Genomic DNA, 15446 nt, shown 5'->3' on the forward strand with positions numbered 1-15446 from the left:
CTGTACGCGAATAAGAAGCACCCCAAATGTTCATCCCAGTCTTGTGGGTGATCTTGAACATAACTTATTATCATGCCCTTCAGATCCCCATTAAATCTCTCAGTCAATTCGTTAGTGGCTGGATGGTAAGTGGTGGTCTTTAGATGTTTTAGACCACAACACTTCCACATACATTGCATCACTGGTTCACATTCATCCTTTCTCTCAGCAGGCATCCACAGTCTATATAAAATCCCATTCTCACACACAATTTGATTCCTCAGCTTGTCAGTAAAGGGAATCCTTTGTGTCAGGGCTTGCTCCTTTATTTGCTTCAAACTTGTATCCCTATTCAGTTCTTCTCTGAACTGCTCTGCCTCATCACTAGAGACCATTTGATACAAGTTGTTTCTTTCAGCTGGCCTTCCAGGGGTTGCTATGGTGACCGTAGGCTCAAAAACAGGTTCCACCCTGTTTCCTTCAGCCCTTTTTAACATGGCTTATGTTTATCTGCCAAGTTGTTGTCTGGTTACCACATATATTTTTCCTTGTTCCCCCATTACATCTCTTCCCAGTATCACTGGTTCTTGTTGTTGGGCATTAATACCTACTTTATATTTTCCCTCTCAGCCTCTCCACTGCATTTTCACTAGGGCCATGGGTAAGCTTTCTGGTTGACCCCTCACTCCTTGGATAGTCACTGTTTCCTGAGGTAATATTTCCTCAGATTTTATTAAATCTGGCCTCAGTAATGTCTGAGCGGCACCAGTATCAAGCAATGCCCAGTAATTTGCCCCTTGAACACACACTTCTTCTCTTAGACTCGAATCCAAGTCTTTTACTTCTGTCCAGTTTATCTGGCAGAACTGAACCTTTTTCGTTGTTAGATCTTTTGGTTCTGTTTTTACTGCCCTTGCCTGAGCAGGATTACTAATGGGGTTGGCAACCTCACATTGAAAACGTAGGTGCCCCGGTCTACCACATTTATAGCATAATTTCTCCTCCATTTTAGGGTACACAGATCCACTCTGGGGTGTCCTGTGCCCTTCAGATTTTACTGGAGGACTAACTCGCTGTGGTACCACATACTTTCTTCCGCCATTATATGGTCCGGGTTTAAACTCTCTTCATGTTTTCCCCACCCAGCCAGTTCTATTGGAGGCAAAGTGATCCGCCATCTCTGCGGCCTCCTGCACGATGTAGGGGAACGGTCTTTGACCAGGAGCCTTATTTCTGGTGGTAACTGATGGAATAATTGATCCAGTATCATGAGGCTTTTCACCTCTTCCACTGACTGAGCTTTGGCACTACTCATCCACTTTCCAAATATATCCATCAACTTTGCTCCCAGTTCCACAAAAGACCTCCCTGCTTGGATCTGACAGTTTCGGAATAACTTTCTAAAATAGTCAGGTCCCAGTCTGAACCTTTTGTATACTGCCTCTTTAAACTCGGCATATGTGTCGGGCTTGTCTGAGGGGAAATATTGGTATACCTCAGCCAATTCCCCTTTGATCAGGTTTGATAAATATTGCATATATTTATCCTCCGGTAGCCCCCACAATTGAGCTGCCTTTTCAAAAGTGCTGAGGTAAATCTGTGGATCTTGTCCAGGCTCAAACACTGCAAAATCTTTTGGTGTAACCTTTATCTTTGTTTCATTTCTGTCCTTTCTTGTTTCATCAGAATGAAACTTCTCTCTTTCAAATTTTAACTTTTCCACCTGTAATTCAGCATCCACTCTCATTCTCTCAAATTCCAACTCCCGCTGTTTTTCCTTCTCATCAGCTTCCATCCTCAATCTCTCAGTTTCTAACTCTCGCTGTTTATCTTTCCCATCAGCTTCCATCCTCAACTTCTCAGTTTCTAACTCTCGCTGTTTATCTTTTTCCTCAGCCTCCCATCTCAACTTTTCTCTCAAATACTCTATATAAGCGGGATTGCTTAAGTACCCTTCTGGGGTCTCTTCCCTGACCGGTTGTTTTTGCTGGACAGTTGTAAAAGCTATTAGTGCTACCCTCAGTTCATCTACCCATTTACCCTCGTGAGGTAAATTGAATGTTATGCACTTCTCCACCAGCTCCTCTCTTTTCATTTTTATATATTCAGCCATGGTGTTGGAGTTCACTCACTCTTTGCCACACACTCTTTGCTAGTCACTCTCACAAGTAATCTTTATTTGTTATTTCTGTTTGCCACACCACTGTTTAGGGACTCTCTATTTCGTATCTGGACTCTCTTTTGTTCGTATCCCACCGCTACAGCCACCACCTGTGACGCCCTTCCCTGGCCCTCCCTGTCAGGTTCCTACCTGCTCGTGGCTACTGTCTTTCACTAGGCACCACCAGGGACTCCACCAGTCCGGACTGTCCTTTTTTATGATTTCTCTCTCCGCTCTAGCACAGATCTCAATAGATCCCTCTGTTAGGCAGCACCACCAGTCACGTTCTACAACCAATGTTCCCAGAGACCTTGCCTGAGTCTCTCTATCCGGTTACATTCGTGACAGCGTGCCTATGCTGTTCCCACCCCCCTTGTATCAATGCAGATAACTCATAACTCGGGGTTGCTCTGGATACTTATAATGTTATCTTCTCCTCTTCACCGCTGCCACCATTTGTTACTGTTTCCCTTCAGCCTTGGTTATTACCTTACCCTCCCTTCTGGTCTGTGAAACCCCAGCCAAGGATCAGGCCTTCGGTAAACCAAAATAGTATTTATTAAATAACATTAATAACAAGATAACTTTGATAATGATCTACAAGCTTATGGTTTCATCTATTACTGTGATATTTGACTTATTACTAATCTGAACTCCACCTCCCTCTTTCTCCACACTCTCCTGACATACACCAACTCACACCCACCTCCCAACTCCACCAAAACAACCCACTCACGTCCACCAAACACCTCTCAAACAACCCACTTACGTCCACCCAGATTCAACTGTCATCCTTCCATTTATACTCTCAGCCATCCAAACACTCAGCCAATCATCCAGCATTCTACTGCTCATCTACTCCCCCCTCCTCTTTCAATCCACTTACCATGTATCTTCTATACAAACAGCACTTACCATATATACAATAATAGGAACATCACAGTCAACACTCTTCCTGTTGAGTATACATCCATGTCCTACCCACATCCCAAGTTGTTTCATTCATTGGTGAACATATCTCTCTCTCTCGATGGAGTCCTTTCACCTCTCCCAAACCACCCCCCTTTCCCATTCTATAGCCTTTACTCTCACTGGGTTATGGGTGTTCCAAATCCTTTCCCACAGCTCTGACTCGCACCTGGGGGACTGGAGTCACCTCCTCCTGTCTGGGGCTACTTTCATTCCACACTGTGGCCTGAGACATTTTACTGCCTGAAGTGGAGCAGCAAATAAGAACACTACATTCTGTTTAGAGAACTGAGGGCACAACCATACCATAGATTTAAAGGACTCTTATACCACTTTCCATTACTTCTCCCAAGACTCCTGGGAACTGTAGTTTGTTCAGTGTGCTGAAAGTTGTTAGGAGACCCTTCACAGAGCTCTAATTCCCACAACCTTATGTGAAAGGGGACTGGGTCATATTGAGCCCAATCTAGCCCTAATCTTGACTATAATTCAACAGACAACAGGATATCATCAACAACCAGGAAACCCCCAAATAATCTTGTGGAGCTATGTGGATTCCAGTGCCCCACTGACCTGGAGCCACCAACTACCACTGACCTGGAGAGCACTAGGTTGGGGAAGCCTGCTTTAATGACAAGGCTGTTAAGGCTGTTAGTTATAGTTTGCAGGCTGTGACATTATTTGATCACTGCTGGGCAGAGGGAAACCTTGAGCTTGACCTGTCTGTGTGGCACACACTGTATATTTTGTTTGCCTCCTCAGTTTGGATATTTCCAGTGGCTCAGAATATGGCACTGAGGCTATTATTTGGGATGAGTAGGAGTGAGCATATCTTGCCACTACTTAAAGAACCTCAGTTGCTACCAGTTTGGTTGTGGGCACAAAAATAATTGCACTGTTGAAAGAATTGCAGTGGCTGCCCATTAGCTGCCGGGCCAAGTTCAAGGTTCTAGTTTTGGTGTACAAAGCCCTATACAGCTCGGGACCAGGATATCTCAAAGACCGTCTTACTCCTTATATACCCAGACGATCACTGCCCTCTGCAGGTGAGGGCCTCCTGCAGATACCATCTTATCAGGAGGTCCATTCCACACAACATTGGAAGTGGACTTTTAGTGTTGTAGCACTAATACTTCCTTCCCCTTAAATATTAGATCGGAATAATCTTTGTTATCTTTTTGGTGCCTACTGAAGAGCTTCCTCTTTCTTTAACTAGAGACCTTATCCCAGTCTGCGTCTATGCTGGAATTGCTTTTCAAGATATGTTTAAAGTTTTTTTAAAATGTTCTTAAGATGTTTTGTTTTAATATGTTTTTAAAGATCTTTTATTTTAATATATTTTCAAATCTTTTTTTAAAGAAGTTTTAAAAGTGCTTTTAGTGTTTTTGTTTGCTGCCCTGGGCTCATTCTGGAAGGAAGGGCAGGACATAAATTTAATAAATAAATCAACTCAAAGTGTTTGCTTTGACCTATAAATGGCCTGGGACTTGGGCATCTGAAGGACCACCTGCTCCTATACAGGTATTCAAACCTGCTCGAATATTAAGCTTTTCATCAGATGCCAGCAGAGGGTGTCCTACTTTCAGAATTAGATCAGTGGCTTCAAGAAGCATGCAATACAGGAAAGTGCCTTTTACTGAGGTACATCACTGGTCCATCTAGTTCAGTATTGTCTGCACTGACCGGCAGAGGGTCTCCAGGGTTTCAGGCAGGGGCTTTTCTCTCAGTCCTTCTGCCTGAGAAGCAGATGCTCTGCAACTGAGCTATGACCCTTCTCCTAAATATGGGGTCTTCTCACAGTGGAACTCTCTTCCCAATTTCATTTGATTGGTGCACACTGGTGGTTTTAGGCACTGAGTAAAAATGACATTTCGTGGTTACTAAAGGTAAAGGTGTCCCCGCACTTGTAGTGCGAGTCGTTTCCTACTCTTAGGGTGACGTCTTGCGATGTTTACTAGGCAGACTGTATATATGGGGTGGGATTGCCAGTTCCTTCCCTGGCCTTTCTTTACCCCCCAGCATATGCCGGGTACTCATTTTACCGACCATGGATGGATGGAAGGCTGAGTGGACCTTGATCCCTTTTACCGGAGATTCGACTTCCTCCTTCCATTGGAATCAAACTCCAGCCGTGAACTCCTCCCCCTGAATGCCCCCTAAATCTGTTTGGGGGTTCCCCACACTTCAGAGCATATTTGGGGATGGCACCGGGAAAGGATGGGGGCAGAAGTCCCAAGGCACATACAGAAGTTGTTCCACTAGCACAATTATTTTGTTGAATACTGCCCATAAAATGATACAAAATATCATTGAAAAAATAGCAACAAAAACAGACCTTAAAATCAGTTGGCATATGATGTAAATATAGACTAAAATTAACAGGTAATATTATTTATATAAATAAAGTGCAAGCTGTGGAGCCTGATTTAGATCGTTGATTTAAAAGTGTCCCCCTTCCCTTGGGGACTCATGGTTAACTTGTTTATATCTTCTACCAAAACTTGAGTGGCATAGAATACATGAGGTTCCTTGACAACTTTGACTCCTTGTCCTGTATCGTTAAAGAACAGACTTCCCTGCCAAGTTTTGTGTGTGTGTGATATTTTGTTTGTTTATTGAACTGTATTATCATGTTATATCACATAATGAGACATGACAGAATCAACCCAATCTGATGTGTTCAAGCATAACCCATCCTGGGAATACTGAAAATATGGTTTGTCCCTAAAAATATATTTTTAAGATGTTAAAGACAGGAGAAAGCAAAAACAAATGGTTCTGTATGAGGGGGAGGGAGGAATACTCTAAATGATTGTTTAGAAGTCTTTAGAAATCCCTCTTTTCCCCACATACATACACTGTGGGGAGGTGAATATGCAGTACGAATATCACACGAGCCTGTATTGAAATGATTTAATTTGCTCCGTTTTCCACTTGACTTGGGTTTTTTTGTGCACTAGCAAGCTACCTTTGCATACCTTTCATTTCAAGCTGCTGAAGTCATTCTTGACATTTGCAAAATCAGATCTGATGTCTGTTTACATGCCAAAGAATGCATCATCTAGCAAAAGAAGCCCAGGAGCAGGGAAACAGATCTAGATGGCAGTGCCTGGCAAAGCAATTAACGGGGTGGTGGTGGAGAATCTGCTGCTCTCTATCTCGCATTTTAGCGGCTGCTGATTCTCTTAGGGGGTATGAATACATTCTAAAACTTACCAATATATTAGCTATTGGCACAGTGGGAGTGGGGGTTTCTGAACACATGTTTTGTTTTAGTTTAGTTTAATTTCATTTATAAACCGCCCATAACCAACGGCTCCCTGGGCGGTGTACAACATAAGATAATACAATAAATCAACAAAAATCACAAAATATAAAAAATACAGATACATAATAACAATAATGTAATATTAAGATCACTAAACCATTAAAACATTAAAATACTTTAACATGAATTAAAATGCCTGGGAGAATAGAAAGGTTTTAGCCTGGCGCCGAAAGGATAACAACGTAGGCGCCAGGCATACCTCCTCGTAACTATCATGTTACCTCCATGTAACTATCATTCTGAGTCAGTCCATTGAACCTGCCACCCCACACTGTCTATTCTAACTGGCATCAGATCCCCAAGCTCTCTCATCCAAGGCCTACTACCAGACATCCGTTTAACAGGAGTTACCTGGGACCATGAACTGAATCCAGGATCTTCTGCATACAACTCATGTTATTGAACATTGGGCTGTGCTTCATAGCAGGGATAGCAATGTGGTGCCCTCCAGAAGTTGTTCGACTCCAGTTTACATCAGCCCCAGCTGGGGAAGGGGGAGGAAGTTCTACTGAGTTTGCATTTAAAGCTGCATCTGTCACATCCTCACTTCCTGAAACAATATGAGAAGTGAAACAGAGCCATCCTTCGAAGTTCACACTTCTCTGACTTTTGTGAGGCAGTCCTCCCATCAAACAATGTTTACAAAAATGCACAGTATTGAGGAAAGTGTGCCTAAAAATGAATATATTACTGAAAATACCATACAAACATGCCCTATACAAGGAGAAATTGCTTGCAAATTGTGTACATTTGTTGAAACTGCATGCAAACCTGTGTCTATTAGGAGAAATTCGCATTAAAATGCTGAAGAATTTTCATGAGGTTTTTTTAAATAAAAAATTTGCAAACTGCTGCAGAAATGTGGAGAACTCAATGTAAGACTGTGAAAATGAGAAATTGAGAGAACTAAAATTGATAGATCCTTCTATCCTTAGCCCTAGCTACTATGGACAGTGATTGAAGTCCATGGATATCTGGAGGGAATCACATTGACAGTCTGTGCTTTACAACTTTGGTATTCAGGTGGTGTATTATGACCCATGATAGGATCACAGGAAGCTGCCTTATACTGAATCAGACCATTTGTCTATCTAGCTCAGTATTGTCTACACTGACTGGCAACAGCTCTCCAGGGCTTTAGGTAGGAGTCTGTCCCAGCCCTATTTGGAGATGCTTGGGATTGAACCTGGAACCTTCTGCATTCAAAGCAGATGCTCTACCATTCAGCTACAGCCATTCCCCTAAGTTTGGAGACCCAGTGGATGAAGTGTCCCAAACCAGCTAGGGATGCTGGAGAATTCTGACAGACACAAGAGTGGATTTTTTGTGTGTTTTTGGTGTTTGTTTAATTGTAGAATGGAGCAAAAGTGGTTGACATCCAAAATAGCTGGAAAAAGGGGGAGAAAAACCAGGATGTCAAGAGGCAAATGTGGGTGAATCAAAGTCTGGAGATTTATTGTAAAAATATTTTTGGGCATAACTTTTAAAAAATATTTTTACAATAAATCTCCAGGCTTTGATTCACCCACATTTGCCTCTTGACATCCTGGTTTTTCTCCCCCTTTTTCCTGCTGTTTGTTTAATTGTCGCATGTCGGGAATGGAAATCAATCCAATGAATATGATCAGTATTCACTGTTATTGTTTTCACTCTGTAAATGATATGTAATGGATGATATCCCCCACCCCATTTGTGTTGGGTTTCCTTTGCCCCCCAAAGAATGACATAATAATAACATAATTAATTACATAAAATTCCTCCACACCAGACAGTTAGATGAATAATGTAGTTTTTGTTAGGAACAGAATTGCAGCAGAATGGTAATAGCACTGCATACAACGAACATGGATTAGAATGGAAATCAGTGCCTTCTTACATCCCTAGGGGCAGCCCTATGCTTCAGAATGGTCTTTTGAGACAAGATCTTCTTACACTGTTTCCTGCAAACTTTGTTTATTTCCTTGTTAACACTCGGTTCTTTGTTATGGAATTCCAGTGAAGCTGATAGCTTAAAGGTCAAGGGTACTACTACTAAAAAGAGAAAGAGAGAGATCAAGTGTACTATGATTGCTGAATGCTTTCCCCTTAACATTGTGCATTTACACATGAATGGACCATTGGTTTTAAATGGCACAAAGATCACACTGAATTACCTTCACTTTAGAGTTATTTGTGTCAAATTCAATCTGGTATAAAATTTCAAGTACAGGACAGCACTGGAATTTGCATCATCAGCAGAAAAGCTTTTGCTGTCGTCCTTTTCATGGGAAGGAGAGCTATAATGTGGTACTTATGCAATGAGTTTCAAACTCTGTTTGGGTTTTGGTCCCAGTTTATCATTGGTGGAGATAGCTGAAAATTACTGAATTGTATGGTACACCCATCATTGTCCCTGATGTGCCAACATCATCCTTCATCATTTCTTCTGTATTGCTAGATTCTCTGGTTCAACAGATAAATGTATAGTTTGTATTTTGCAACTCCCAGAGATGAGCATTTTGAAAACCACTTTGTTGCAGATGAGAACCATGGGAATGTTGGAAGAACCCTTGTTTTGAAAACTCTTCCGGGTTGCCATTTTCTTTCACTTTCCCCACAACTGGGTAAGTTAGGAAAAATATGGTGAGAAAAACAAGCAGTATGGAGCGCTGGCAATGGAAGATGAGCTGCCAAATGCTTGTTGTTGTTATATGCCTTCAAGTCGATTTTGACTTATGGCTACCCTATGAATCAGCGACCTCCAATAGCATCTGTTATAAACCACCCTGTTCAGATCTTGTAAGTTCAGGTCTGTGGCTTCCTTTATGGAATTAATCCATCTCTTGTTTGGCCTTCCTTTTTTCTATTCCCTTCTGTTTTTCCCAGCTTTATTGTCTTTTCTAGTGAATCATGTCATCTCATGATGTGTCCAAAGTATGATAACCTCAGTTTCATTATTTTAGCTTCAAATGATAGTTCTGGTTTAATTTGTTCTAACACCCAATTATTTGTCTCTTTTGTGGTCCATGGTATCTTCAAAGCTCTCCTCCAACACCACATTTCAAATGAGTTGATTTTTCTCTTATCCACTTTTTTCACTGTCCAACTTTCACATTGATACATAGAGATCGGGAATACCATGGTCTGAATGATCCTGACTTTAGTGTTCAGTGATACATCTGCATTTGAGGACCTTTTCTAGTTCTCTCATAGCTGCCCTCCCCAGTCCTAGCCTTCTTCTGATTTCTTGACTTTTGTCTCCATTTTGGTTAATGACTGTGCCAAGGTATTGATAATCCTTGACAAGTTCAATGTCCTCATTGTCAACGTCTGTTGCTTAGAAAGACCAAATTCATTCTTAATGATCCCATCAATAACAGTTCATGTGACTAGAACAGGTTGTGAAAAAGGGATTTGCCCCAAACCACCTAGGAGTCTTTGTGGCTGACTGAGTATTTGAACTTGGGACTAAGTCCAATATTTTTTCTTCTACAATGACCTTCAAGATGTGCTCTCAAGATGCCCCCCAAGCTTTGATATTCTTGTTTGCAACATGAAGCAAAGCTTTGATATTTTCCACATAGAAGAGGGCAAAGACTTGTTAGCTGTGTACATTCTGTACCTTTAAAGCACATGGCTTCCCCCAAATAATCCTGGGAACTGTAGTTTGTCAAGGGTGCTGAGAACTGTTCTGTGAAAGGTAAAATACAGTTCTTGAAGATTAAGGGTAGTTTAACAATGGAACAAATTACTTAGAAGGCTTATGTCCCTCCAGCAGAGATTGGACAGCCATCTATAGGGGATACCATAATTCTAGATTTCCTGCACTGAGCAGGGTGTTTGGATAGTCTTTGATTCTAGCTCTTTTAGTATTTTGAATGATGGCTTAACATAAAATTCATCAGAAATTTCTCTGTCTCCCTTTTGGAATAATTTCAAAAATTAAGCATTTTGATAATGCACTTTTCCGTTGCTTCCAAATAGTTGTGGCATTAAAAAAAATCTCTTCTACATTGTCGGTTTCAACATCACTCTAGAAAAGTCTTCATTTCCTATAAATGTGGTGGCTGAACTGACACTTCCTAAATAGCTGCTATCTCGTATCAAGAGGGTGTCACTTTAATCCAATTTGGTTCTCAAGACAGATTTCTTAAAAGCAGATGAAACTATAGGGGATGGAGAATGATTTTAATGATTTCAGAAAATCATCAGGAATCCCAAATGGTGAACTGATGGCATAGAACCACCACTTTAAAAATGATGAAATGTGTTTAATCATTTAGGTGGGAACAGTTGCTCTGACAGTGACTTTTTGCTATAGCTGATGTGACAAAGCAATTCCGATTTGAGGGGAGGCAGGAAATCCTGCCCTTTTGGCACTCCTTGTGAAAATGTTTGCTTCCTCATCTACATTGTCCTCACTTGCCATCACTCCAATTATTATTATTATTATTATTATCCTGCCCTTCCTCCCAGTAGGAGCCCAGAAGTTGCCCTCACTTGCTCTGTGGCATCTGATTGCTTAGGCACTGTTGTGATGTCATCCCTACTTGGGTCACTAAATGTGACTTTGGCCTTGGTTTCACAAACAGCAATTGAAATGGTAAAGCTGAAACTCAACTATACTGATTCAGGATGATGGTGGGTACTCAAATGTTTGTATACTTTATTTTTAAAAAAAAGTTTACAGAAACTTTTTTTATATATATAGAAAGCTACATGGCTGAGTGAAGGTTTCTAGCACAACCTTCCCCTAACATGCTAGTTTTCTATGTTCAGGGAAATATTTTGAAGGCCACTCAGTCACTTGAATCTTGAAGTGTTGCAGTCAGTAAAAGAGGTTTACCATCTCATTTTAATATTTATGCATTTATTTTAAAAATTATACCCTCTTCATTCCGAATCCCAAATGGAACCCTGTGGCCCAGTTCAGAGGCAACAACAAACCATGACCCTGATTGGATATCTTGACTTGTTAATAAACAGCAGCTTGAGCAAACCACCATTTACCAAGTTCTAACAGCACCAAACCATGTTTTGTTAAACAGGAACCATAGCTTTAAGCCCATGTCCCCTTAATAGCTAGACGGCCCATGCCCAGCTCTGGCTGGTACATCAACTACAACCATTTCTGGGCATAAATAGCTTGGCCACAGCTATCCATGCCTTGGTAACTTCCAAGTTAGACTATTGCAGTGCATCGTATGTGCGGCTTCCCCCAAATGGTCTGGAAGTTGCAACTGATGCAAAATGGGTGTAGGTGGATACCTGGAGATGCTCTCATATAAAAGCAATTTTGAAACAACTACGCTAGATGTCTGTTTTCTTCTGGACAAGATTTAAGCTGCTTTTGTTAACATTATAGCCCTGAACGACCTAGGTCCCAAGTATCTGAAGAACATCTCCACCCATATCATTCTGCTCATATGTTAATATCTGCAGGGTAAGCCATGTTAGTGTCTTCCCCACAACCAATGGATCATGGAGTGGGGCCCCATGGGATGGCCTTTCTTGGCGGTGGCCCCATGCCTTTGGAATAACTTCTCCTCTGAAGTGTCTTACCATGACATTGCTCTGGTTTCATAGGAACATAGGAAGCTGACTTATGCTGAGCCAGTCTATTACTTCATCGAGCTCAGTGTTGTCTACACTGACTGACAGCAGCTCTCCAGAGTTTCAGAGGAAGGGACATTCCCAGTTTTCCCTGGAGGTGTCAGGGACTGAATCTGTGACCTTCTGCATTCAGTGACGCTCTACCAGAGAGCTGTGCCCTTTCCTATCAGTGGTGAAGATGTAGCTCTTTACTCAGGCTTTTGGAGAAGGGTGAGGTACATAGGATTGGGTTTTCATTGTTTCTGCTGTTACATACAGTATATATGGAATTTATATTGACCTGTTTAACTTTGATTTTAATTTCTATGTATTTCCGCCCTAGGATCTCTGGGTGAAGTGTGGAGTAGAAATAGGGTAAATATAAATTTTGTTCTCAACTTCCATTTTAAAGTTCCCATGATGCCTTCTTAGGAAGTATCCAGAGACCTCTAGCTGCTCAATTATAATCCTACATGTTATATACTGAGTAATAAAACAAATGAAAATTCATTCTGTTTGCTCTGGATTTATGTTGAGGAGGGCCAAGCCTAACCGTTTTAATCTCTCTTATTTTCCTTCTGCTGATTCTTCATTGTCAAGTCATAAATCCATCAGCTTTATTGCTTTGATTGTATCTTTAGAGGAATTCAACCTCTGGTTTACTTGTAAACATCTATCACACTTTATGTTGTACAATAATGATAATTAGTTGTCAAAATAATATGATACATTGTCAGAAGAGTAGCTGATGTTTTGATTCAGCTGATTACTTGTCTTTATCTGGAGTGAGCCATCCATATACAAAAAAGAATTGAATCAGTATCAGATTCCAAAGTAATATCAGAAGATCCCCTTTCATTCAAAGAGTGGAGAAGGAAAGGGGATAGTGACTGGCAATTAAACTACAAGCTGCAAGTCTTACGCATTTCAGTGTGGCTTTGTGCAATAAATAAATAAATAAATCTTGGTGGATTGTGACTAGAATCTTAACTAAAGACTTAATTCAGTGGTAGGGAACTGACTGCGCTCCAGATGTTGCTGGACTACAATTCCCATCAGCCCCAGCCAGTATGGCTAATGCCAAGGGAAGATGGGAGCTGTAGTTCAGCAACATCTGGAAGGCCAAAGGTTCTAAACATCTGCCACATACACAAGACCTCTCCTCCTTTCAATGCTTTTAGAAGTGCCTCCAACTCCCATCAGCCCCAGCCAGCATGGCCAATGGTCAGGATGGTGGAACTTGCTGTCCAAAAACATCTGATCTAAATAATTTTTCTTGCTATCCCATGAAGATCCATTCCATCCAAATGAATGTCATACAATTGTAATATGCTGCCATAATATAATGGCTTTGTGCCTTGTTACAGTATAATTGTCTTGATAGACATTGGGAAAAGGCTATTTTGATGCACTTTTCAAACTGGCAACCATTTATGTGTTTTTACACTAGCATTGATTATGTTAATATGTTCAACACACAAGGATTTTTAAATCAGGTTTGTCATACACAAAATATTGCTATCATATATTTTGTATGCACTTAGCTGGGACTTGCAGACTACTTGCTTAGCAAATTTCATATGTACACTGAATCTTCATTGCAGATTGAATGTGTTTACACAGTTGCATTTTGAGTTGAATTATTAATTGGCATTAGTACTTTTTGAAATGTGTCCAATTAATCCACAGTCCACAAATATTTGTAGGTCTCTTCACTTCTAATTATCTTTATTTTATCTTAATTTAAATGTCAAGTCTCTATGATTTATCTTTTTTAAAAAAAAACCCAACCTTTAATATTAAGATTATATTGTTTTATGACATCCCAGAAGTCATACATCAAGCAAATGTAAAATTGCTTTTGGCACTTGTTATCTCATTCTTTGGGAAGAGGGAAATCCATAAAAAGCTTACATGTCCTTAACAACTAAAACCAACTTACGTTCTAAATCAATGTCTTCTGCTCATGGGATATCTATCTTCCTTGATGCTACTTTGAAACACTTATCTCATTATCTTTCATCTCCCCATACACTTTCTTTATGTTCAATACTTCATCCTTTGCATCCTATATCTGGATAAGATCACGTGTTTGAACTCAAGGCAAAAAAACTGGCATGCACCTGCAGCCCACACACTGTAGGAGAGATGTGCAATTTCCATTTCTCTGCATTGCAATAAGTGGTAGGAGACAGAAGTGTGAGTCTCCTCACACATCTGGTTTTGCTGTGAGTTGTACCCTTGACTTATCTTTGGCTTAGCTTTGTCCATTGGAAATTGGGAAACAAAGGGTGAGCTGGCCTGGGCACCAGGGGGTGGAACCCTGAGCCTGGGGAAGAGAAGTGGGATCCCACAGTGCTTGGATGAGGAACCGGAAGTAGCTGTGCAGTAATATAATGATAATAGTAATGCAGTTGAGCTGAGTGGCAGCTGGTGGCTCCACACATTAGTGGGGCAGTGGAATCTGCCCTGGTTTTAGTCTGAAAATATAGATTAAAACCTGGAACAAATTCCACTGCCCCACTGACATGGAGCCACCAGACGTCACTGGCTGAACCTAAAGAGGGTGTGGTGGCCAAGAAGAGTACAGCAAGTAAGCCATGGCTAGCACAAACAGATAAAGTAGCAAGGGAAGCAGGCATGTTTTTCTTGCCTCCCAGACTGATGGTACAGTGAGATTACACTAAGGCTACAACTGCACCATATATTTAAGGCACTATGATGCCACTTTAAACAGTCATGGCTTCCCCCAAAGAATACTGGGAACTGTAATTTGTTAGGGTGCTGAGAGATGTTAAGAGATCCCTGTTCCTCTCACAGAGGAATTCCCCGAGTTTCCTGGGAAGAGGGATTACTTGTTAAACCATTCTGGGAATTGTACTTCTGTGGGAAGAATAGAGATCTTCTAACAGCTCTCAGCACCCGTAACAAACTACAGTTCCCATGATTTTTGGGAGGAAGCCCTGACTGTTTAAAGTGGTGTAATAGTGCTTTAAACGCATGCTACAGATGTCCCTTCTGAGGCCATGGAAGTTGGGTAGAGCTATCTGTCGGGAAGGGAGACTGAGTCCCAAGGACAGGGCTGGGAAACCCATGGCTCTGCAAGTCTGTAAGTCCCAGCTAAGTCCACACGAAATATATTATGGTAATATTTTGTGTATGACAAACCTGATTAAAAACCAGCCTTGTCTGGCTTCCCAGTGCCGAATATCACAGGTTCCCCTTGTCTGGTGTAGATAATACTGAACTAGGTGGGCTGGTACATGCCAGCTTCCTCTGTTTAGGGGAAGAATGGTAGCTCAGTGGTAGAGGACGACCTTTGCATGCAAAAGGTCCCAAATTCAATCCCCACTATCTCTAGGCAGAGCTGAGAAACTCTGGAGAGCTGCTGCCAGTCAGTGTAGACAGTGTAGACAATACTGAGCCTTGATATAAGGC

The sequence above is a fragment of the Rhineura floridana genome, chromosome 7 (assembly GCF_030035675.1).
Source record: "Rhineura floridana isolate rRhiFlo1 chromosome 7, rRhiFlo1.hap2, whole genome shotgun sequence".
NCBI classification, from domain to species: Eukaryota; Metazoa; Chordata; class Lepidosauria; order Squamata; family Rhineuridae; genus Rhineura; species Rhineura floridana.